This window comes from Phaseolus vulgaris, chromosome 7, assembly GCF_051622355.1.
Source record: "Phaseolus vulgaris cultivar YP4 chromosome 7, ASM5162235v1, whole genome shotgun sequence".
In the NCBI taxonomy this organism is placed as follows: domain Eukaryota; kingdom Viridiplantae; phylum Streptophyta; class Magnoliopsida; order Fabales; family Fabaceae; genus Phaseolus; species Phaseolus vulgaris.
In genome coordinates this window covers 47,071,974-47,081,268 of record NC_143504.1, presented here as the reverse complement: position 1 = coordinate 47,081,268, position 9,295 = coordinate 47,071,974, and the positions used below count along the sequence as shown (strand labels likewise).

The window sequence follows — 9,295 nt, the reverse complement described above, 5'->3', positions numbered from 1 at the left end:
AATATGTTTCAGACAGTTCAGATAAGTACAAACGGATTTGCAAACATGATCTACACGAATAACGATATAACATATTGAAAGAGAACATTAAGGTCAATATTTTTACTAGAAAGAAAATGGGATTTCAGATATTAAAAACATTCCCACTTGTCAAAAGGTATGTGTGAAGAATTGGTCATCCACACTTATAAGTTCTGTTCCCTTTGAAAAATATCGAAACATAGGACAAGACGTGTTGTGCACTTTTTTTTATGAAAGGTCAATTAAACCATACCTTAAAGGACGTGATCTCAACTATGTTGGCATCACCAACGTATTGCAAGAACTGACCCTATATAATAATGTCATAAAATAAAAAGAACACATACACAGAACATGGGGTAGAAAACCAAACCCATGGAAATCACAACTATTTAAATTTTAGTTAGGGACCTCATTCTTATTCATATTAAACTCTTTAGAGACAATGCCACTAAGAGAAGTCCCAAAGGTTATGCGTTTCAGAGGCTAACAATTATGCACCAGACTTTCCTTCTTTGCCCTACACTCTTAAAAACTTAAACCATTAATAGCATTTCAGCCACAATTTTATCATTTTTAGATTTATTTTTTTCATTTTGTAAATGTTTTACACTTTGGCACCAATGAATCCTAAAGTATACAGTCTTTAATCCAAAATCTTAAGGCTTTGATGTTAAAAGTTTTTTTTTTCTATATACTACTCATCTTTACTCAATGTGACTTAAATTACTCGTATTACACCTCTAAGAACACATTTTCCTGAAATCTATACTATGAAGACCTTTAATATAGAGATCATTTTACCATGAGAATCTATCAGCTCTCATACTATTATGAGAAAAATGACGCAGGAGCTTAACGTGCTTTGACATACAAAATAAATACACATGTCCTATATAAGAAATATTTATTTTTTAGCATACTTTTACAATATGTTGCTTATATCGTAATATGAAAACAATATCTTCCAATGTTATATAATTTGAAATTTGAGAATAAAATCAAACTCTAAAATATTAACAATTTTTTTTCACTTGAAGATTGATTTACGTCATCGTTGTAGTGACTCCATAATTGATATATCTTGCTCTGAATTAGAAATTGAATTAAGTGAGCATTGAAAACTTAATTTGATGAACATCACCGGATTACTTAAATGATTAAATGATATTTTGATTTCGTTAGTAAATTGGTTTACTTTTACTATTTGATTGAATTATATAATTACATTTATTTCTTGTTTAAATTTGAATTTGAATATTACGTTGACGTGATCATTTGCATTGCATATATCAAAGGTTTTATGGGTTGATGTTTAGATAATTGTTTCATGCGTTTATAAATTATAATTCATCTGACCCAATTAAAAACCGAAACAATAACTTATGTCTTAAGATATCTGAATTTTTAATTCAATTGACATGTGTTAGGTATAACTCAATAGAAGAAGTTGGTGCATTAATAACAACTAAGTAGGATGTTTTATTTCTCATAATCTTCATAACTAAATTTTAAGATATCGAATTACTAAATCTTAACCTCATATAAAAATATTTCATAATATATAATATATAAGTGATTGTAAATTTATTTTATAAGTCGGTTTTATAATATTGAGTTATAATATATTTTTAATATAAAAGTTATTTATGATCTATGCTATCGAAAGTTTGTTGGATTTATCTGCTATTAGACGGAGAAAATCTTACATCAATTAAAAATAATGACATTAAAACTTAAATGAAAAAATTACTATGCATAGCCCCACATTGCATAATGCTTGTTGGTTCATGTGTGTCATGAATTGTAATTTAACATTTATAAAAGGATTTAGATTAACCCCACACTCAAAATTGGTTCATGATAAGGGTTTTGACATTATCATAGCAAAACAAAGACAAAAGAGTGATGATTGCTAATTTGTGCGTAAGTACGTAGAAAGGAAAAAACTTCAAACCACAGGTTTATATTTATGCCCTGCCTTTTCTAGTCCAATCAAAGAAATAAAAGTGATTTAACACAAAGTATATATCATCTACATACCAAATTCAATAATGTTAGATGTAAGAAAGTATACGAGGAAAAATTCAAGTACTTTATTAACCAAAGATCAAAATATAAGTGAATAATATATATTTTGATGGTCATGTGTTATATTATTAATAAATTTATATAAAAAATGTTTTTTTTAAATAAATTGTAATTTCGTATCAACATTATTATGTTAAATTCTATAAAAATATTGAATAATAATATCAAAGTCATAAAATGATTCAAACTTTAATATATTTTAAAATATATACCTAACAGATTTTAAAATGTATAAATAAGATATCAATAAATTTAGATTAGAACAACATTTTGTATATGTGATATATTATAAATGAATGTTTAATTTTAAAATAAATGGGTGGTTCTATAAATTAAGGTCTAAATAAAACTTAAAAAATAAAAAAAAATATATTATAAGAATATCACTAAATAGTTACTAACTATTTTTGTTCTAGACAAACGTAGGAATAACCTAACCGTAGAACATCAATTAATAGGCTAGGGTAAGTGTACCCTATACCTGTGTGTAAAAGGTAGATCTTCCTGCTGACGATCCTTCTTACATATATTGACACACCTGTGTAACGTAACCCGATTCTATCTTTACTGAGCCATTATGTGTGATTAATTCTAATGAATAATGATGACGCATGTTTCCTGTTAATGATAAAATTTTGATTCTCATATTATGCGTCGGATTCAGACTCATCACTCTACATGCCCCTCAGCCTCTAGCGTAGGCTATTGAGGCTATTATTATCAACATGAGCCAGTTCAAGTAACGACCACCTCATATGCGTCAGGCCCATACCCTTCACTCTACATGCCCCCCAATGGCAACGTTTGTGCGTCCCATCACTTGACTCTTACTCTTCCAATGGCCATATGTCGGCTTCAGACTAGCTGGACTTCAAATCCTTCCTCTTGCGTTTCCCGTGCCGCTTCTTCTTTCTCCTCCAACTTTGGCCCTTCATCTCCCTTCCACGACAACCCCTTTACTTTCCTTCTTCAGTGCCTTCATCCTTCTTCTTCAGCACTCCTATCTTTCTATCCTTTCTCCCAACTCCCTCCTTCGTTTGCACCTTCACCTTCATTCCCTTCTTCATTTGTCATCCGTTGAGGTACACCCTTACTATTTTCCTCTTTGCATGTGCATCATCACTATTCGTTGTTCACTTAATTGCATTTTCTGTGGATAAGTTGTGCATGGACTATCATAGTATGTACCCCTGGGCCAAACCTGACATTATATGAAAAGTGTTTGTATTTTCATATAACAAAAGAATACGCACCCTCCGCCATGCTTAATCCTTCAGTCACACTAGTTCTGAAATAGATGTATACATAATCCCTTACGACCCCGACGAACCTATTTGTAAAGACTGTGGAGATGAGCCCTTTTTCTCAAGGTAGTCAAAATCGAGATCTTACTTAGGATCAGAAAGATTAACATGAATCGTAAAACGTAAGATCGTGTTATCGTAAGATCCTACAAATTTTATGGAATTCATAATTGAACCTCATAATATATAAAAGAGTACATAATTAGGTGTAAGCAACACATTCTATCATAAGAGTAACCATTTACTAGTTACAAAACATTGAGAAAATAGTAGTCTATCTAAACCAAATAATCTTGTAAGTTAAATTCATATTCAGCTTCATGATTTCCATCTCCTTCATCATTCAAATCAGTCATGTCTAAGTGATGACTATGTAAAGATTCATCCTCCTCTACTTCAATAGGAACCATGTTTTCATCCAAATCAAATGTTTCATTATGCTCATGCTCATCTTCCATAATCCACTCGTGATCGGATGAACAATCATCAATATTAATTTGAGTTGGTTTTCTTGTTTGCTTCTTCTTAGCTAATTTTGAATTAGCCATAACAAAAACAACATCATTCATTGTGCTTTGCTTTAGCCTATTTCTTCTCTTTGTGTGGACCTAAACAAATGCAAACACAAATATTATAAGTAATTTAATGGATTAGTAGTAGACTACTAATTATATTCTAAAGATATATTTTAAGTTAACTTACCATCTCAAAGGAACTCCAGTTACGCTCACATCCGGAAGAGCTACATGTCAAGCTCAATACATGAATGACAAACTTTTGGAGTTCTGGATACTCATAACCATAAGGCTCCCACCAATATGCGGGAGTCTTTAAATTGATTGACCTAGTAGCCATGGGACAACCAAAATTTTTTGCTCGTTTTTTGAAATCATCAATTTGAACATCAATGACAGTTTGTTCATTCTCATCCTCCACCATCCTAGTTATGCATTCCATTAGACCACGCTTCACCTCCAAATCTGCTTTAAATCCAGGATGATAATGCATTTGAGGGTTAAGAAAATAGCCTGCAGCATGCAAATGCCTATGGCGTTGCTTGTCTCACCTTTCATCAATGATGTTCCACAAAGGCAAATAACTAACCAAAATATATTACATTGAGTTAGTTTTTTGTTTTGAATTTCAAAATCACCATCTCAACAAACAAATACATAAAATACCTTTTTTTTGACACCATTGAAAGCTTTTTGTATCTTCTCTTTAGCTTGGTCCATTGCTTCATAAATGAAACCCATGACTGGCTTTTGATCCGAATCAACCAATCGAAGCACTTCAATGAGGCAATGCTCCCTTTCAAACATATTATGACATTCTTCCAAAAATTATGGTCTAAAACCACCTCTTCAACTATTTTTCCATCATTTGTTTTAGCAAACTTGTTAGACTTCCATTCATCACTAGTAAACATTCTGATTAAAGCTCCCTTATTCTCATGGAGGCACCCTAATGTCAAAAAAGATGTAGCAAACCGAGTAATACCCGATCTTACCAAATCTCTTCCCTTTGTGAAATGTTGAAGTAGAGAGATTAGAGAAGATCATTAATAAATAAAGGTAGTAATTTTTTTACCTTTTGGAATGGTCTCCTCATGGATTGAGATTTTCTTCTCATAATCCTCCAACATTAAATCCACACAATGTACACCACAAGGTGTCCAAAATAACTTTTTTCTCTTTGTCATCAACATTTGACCAACAACTTTGTAGTTTGCTGCATTATCAGTGACAACTTGAATGACATTGTCTTTGTAGTTTGTAGCTTTGTAGTTTTCTCTTCAACAATGTTATCCATCATCTCAAAAAATTTCTCAGTTGTTTTAGATATAACAGATGCATCTATGGATTTTAGAAATACAATTCCCTTTGGGCTGTTCACCAAGAAGTTTATTATTGTCCTTCTTTTCTTATCAGTCTAACCATCAGTCATAATTGTACATCCAATTTTCTTCCATTCATCCCTATGTGAGTGTAGAGCAAGTAATGTATTTGTAATTTCCTCCTTCAAATATTTGACTCTAATGTCATGATAGGATGAAGGTTTAAATCCAAGACCATGTCTTGAAACCAAATCAAACATAGCAGCGAATTCTTCACTCTTTGCCACATTGAAAGGTATAGCATTGTTATAAAAGAACCTAGCAATTGCTTGACATGCCTCCTCTCTAATACCTTTCTTAAACATGTTGTTGATGGTAGTTTGCCTATTCTTAAAAATATTTCTGCCACTGGACTGTTGCTGGACTGAGTGAACTCTTCCTCACTGTTTTTTCTTTTCTCACCAGCTTTTGCCATTTCCTCATCATTCAAAGTAATACTTGATTTCTTATTTAATTTTTGTTGCAAACCAACAACAATTTCCCACATCTCCTTTTTAACTTCATTAGGAGCATCCTTGCATGCTCCAACATCCTTTTGAGTACCGGCCAAGTGATGCTTCAATCAATAAACTCCCCCGGTTAATACCTTTTGACAATATTTGCATTGAAGTTGTCTAGTATCCCCAATAACTGAGATACAATGCTTCCAAGTAACATCACTCCTATTTCCTGGAGCATTTTTTGGGAGTCACTATCACGGGTATAGAAGTCATTGTAATGATGGAAATTTGGGACTGCAGTTTGGGTTGCAGTGAAAAAAAAAAGAAAAAAAAAACGGCACTTGGTTGCAGTGAGAAAAACAGAGAAAACAAAACTGCACTTGGTTGCAGTGAGAAAAAAAGAGGAAAAAAAAGCTGCACTTGATTATATAGAAAAAAACAGAGGAGAGCGAGACTGCAGTTGGAAACATGAAAGGGAAGGGGAGAGGAGTGAGAAAAAAAGAGGAAAAAAAATCTGCACTTGGTTATGTAGAGAAAAAACAGAGGAGAGTGGGACTGCAATGGAGAAGTTGATAGGGAATGGGAGAGAAGAGCGAGATTCTGTTTGCATGACTTAAAAATAATTAATTAAAAATTAATTATGTTGAATTTGTAACGTTTTTGAGTAAAAAATTAAAAATTTTACTGTGCAGTAACTGATTCCTCTCACTGTGCGGTAAGTGGATTCTTTTCAGTTATTTGAGCTTTTTATTTCATTGAGCCCATATGCTGCTGCCTCCATCTTAAACAGAGAAACCCTAATCCCAAACTATCCTATCTGCTGCTGCCACACCACAGCCACCGTGTCGCACTCCGTCACGTCGCGACACTGTAAACGCTACTGCGCCGCCACAACGATGATGTCAAAAGAGCTGCCTGTGACGATTTCCAGTATCGTGAAACTCGATGATTCCACGCGAGTTGCGATTTACAACGCCGATCCCACGCAATCTGCAGAAATCGTATTTTTCTGGTGATCGCAGATCGGCACCATGAGTATACATTGAAAGTCGTACGATCTTACGATGCAACTCGCGATTTTGACTACCATGCTCCTTCTGCTTCTTATATGTGACTTTATTCACCAAGCTCGGTGTCCGACTTCCTTTACAACCTTTTGAAAAAGAAATATTGTTATCCATGAACGTATTCCCCGCTCAATTGCAGCTTAATAGCTGAGCCTTTGTCCGAGCCTTTCACATCCTCTATAGCCAATTTGACATTAATCCGAGCTCCAACATGTATTTTTATTTCTTTGAATTTAAGATCTCCAAACGTACCTCCTGGGCCTCCATTAGTGGTGTCAAAGGTCGAACCCTTCTTACGTTATTTCAGTCTTTTTATAAATCTTTCAAAGGGGAAATTCATAAAATTCAACAACCTGATCACATCCCTGCTCTTTTAGAGGGATTGCCCCTATATTGGTCATCCCGACCTAACTGTCAACCTACTCGCACTCTTGAAGATCTTGACACTAGGGAACTAGGTGACTGCAAAAAACTTGATGAGCTAGGGATAGTCTTTGAAACTCCGATTCTTCTAAAGCTCGAGTCCTGACCCCATGACTTAAAAGTTTACATCGGTATTCAATTTGACCAACATCTATTTATTTTCTTGTTGTCAACTATTTTTAACAAATGTCTCTATTTTTTAGATAACTCAATGTTGCTTACCAAAGTTGAAATAGCTCGTCGGACCAGAGGAGTTGTTGCTAAGTCCAATGCTGCTGCCAAGTCCAATGCAAAGTTGACGCCAATCGATTCTGAAAAGACTGCTACTGTGGTTGTCGAAAAAAAATGGTCCACTGACCATCTTCCAACTGTCGAACCTGTTGACTCTGTAGGTCATTCTTCCTATCACTAGGGATCATCTGCCAAATCCTGCAAAAAAGATGACAAAGGTATGGAGTTTGTAGACGAGCCTTCTTCCTGGCCCGAATTGATATCCCTTTTTGACTATCTGACCAAAAGGTTGGTAAAACAGGATTCCGAAGCAACCCACAAGGTTGCCCTAGAACTAGTGAAGGTGAACAAACTGGTGAGCTTGAAACTGCCCAAGTTGAGGTAACCTTCTACAAGAACAAATTGGCATAAATGGCTAGGGACAAGGATGATGCTTTGGGGAAGTTGCAGCGGACCATTATAGACTATGCTCGTCATTGCGAAGAGCGTCAAGCAACTAATTGAGCTTGGGAAGACGCTGAAGCTATGCTCCAAAATAAAGTTGCCACTCTTGAAGTTGCGTTGGAGGTAGCCAAAGATGAAGTGTCCCGAGCTTTTGTTGACGCTTTGATGATGCCATTGAACAAATTAAGGTTGTTCAACTTGGCATTGATACGTCGCCGCTCGACCCTTTCAAAAGTGTCGTGAATGGGCAGATTGTTGACGAGTAGCAAGGATTGAAAATCGTTACCTTTATGCATTTTGACAAACTTTAAACATTTTCTGCTTTATTTATGCTAACCTTTTGTAATTCTCACATTTGCTACTTTCATTATCTACTTTGACTTACAATTATCATTCCAATATTATGACAAGTTATATCTTTCGTGCATTACGTATGAACATTTACCAAAACCCCTTGATTTATTCCACACAAAAATAATTCTCCCTAAGCATATTTTCATAAAACTTTACTCTAGGTTCCTAGGTTCAGTTTTAAGAACGTATTCTAAATCACCTATCCAATCTTAATCCTACCACATGTTGAATTATTCACCAATTCACATCGAAATTATATAACTAATTTTAAACATTTTCCACCTCTCATACCTAAATCAATTCACATGCCAAATTCATATATTCAAATTATAAACACTCGCCATATCAATTCACATGCCAAATTCATGTATTCAAATTTTAAACACTCGCCACATCAATTCACATGCCAAATTCATAAATTAAATTTTAAACATTTGTCACATCTCAATATAGTATCTCATCTTTACAAACTGAGGCTCCGCTCGGCACCATGGTGAGTGAAGACCCTACCATGGGTTTGTTATTGGATCATGTTTTCTCCTTGGCACCATGGAGGGTGAACACCAGTCCATGGTTTTGTGGACCGAGGCTCCGCTCGGCACCATGGTGGGTGAACACCCTACCATGGTTTTGTTATTGGACCAAGATTTTTCCTTGGCACCATGGAGGGTGATTACCAATCCATGGTTTTGTGGACCGAGGCTCCGCTCGACACCATGGAGGGTGAACACCTGTCCATGGTTTTGTGGACTGAGCTCCACTTGGCACCATGGTGGGTGAACACCCTACCATGGTTTTGTTTTCAGTCGTCCCTGCTTAAAAAAAATCTTTATAACAATACCTCATTTATTAGAATGGTGTAAAATGTTTCTTATGAGGGCATAAAGGAAAGAAAAAAAAAATTCAACATAAACTAACTGTAATAAAATCGTAATTTGGCCACATTCTATCCACCATCCAGAGTCTCCAGATGATATGCTCCCCTGCCTACAACTTCCCGTACTCTGTAAGGTCCTACCCACG

General features: G+C 34.9%; 1 pseudogene; it reads right to left on the bottom strand.

The window, feature by feature from the left end:
* Positions 1-4,023: 4,023 nt before the first annotated feature.
* LOC137829345 (uncharacterized) lies at positions 4,024-6,934 on the bottom strand (annotated as a pseudogene).
* Between the last annotated feature and the right edge of the window lie 2,361 nt (positions 6,935-9,295).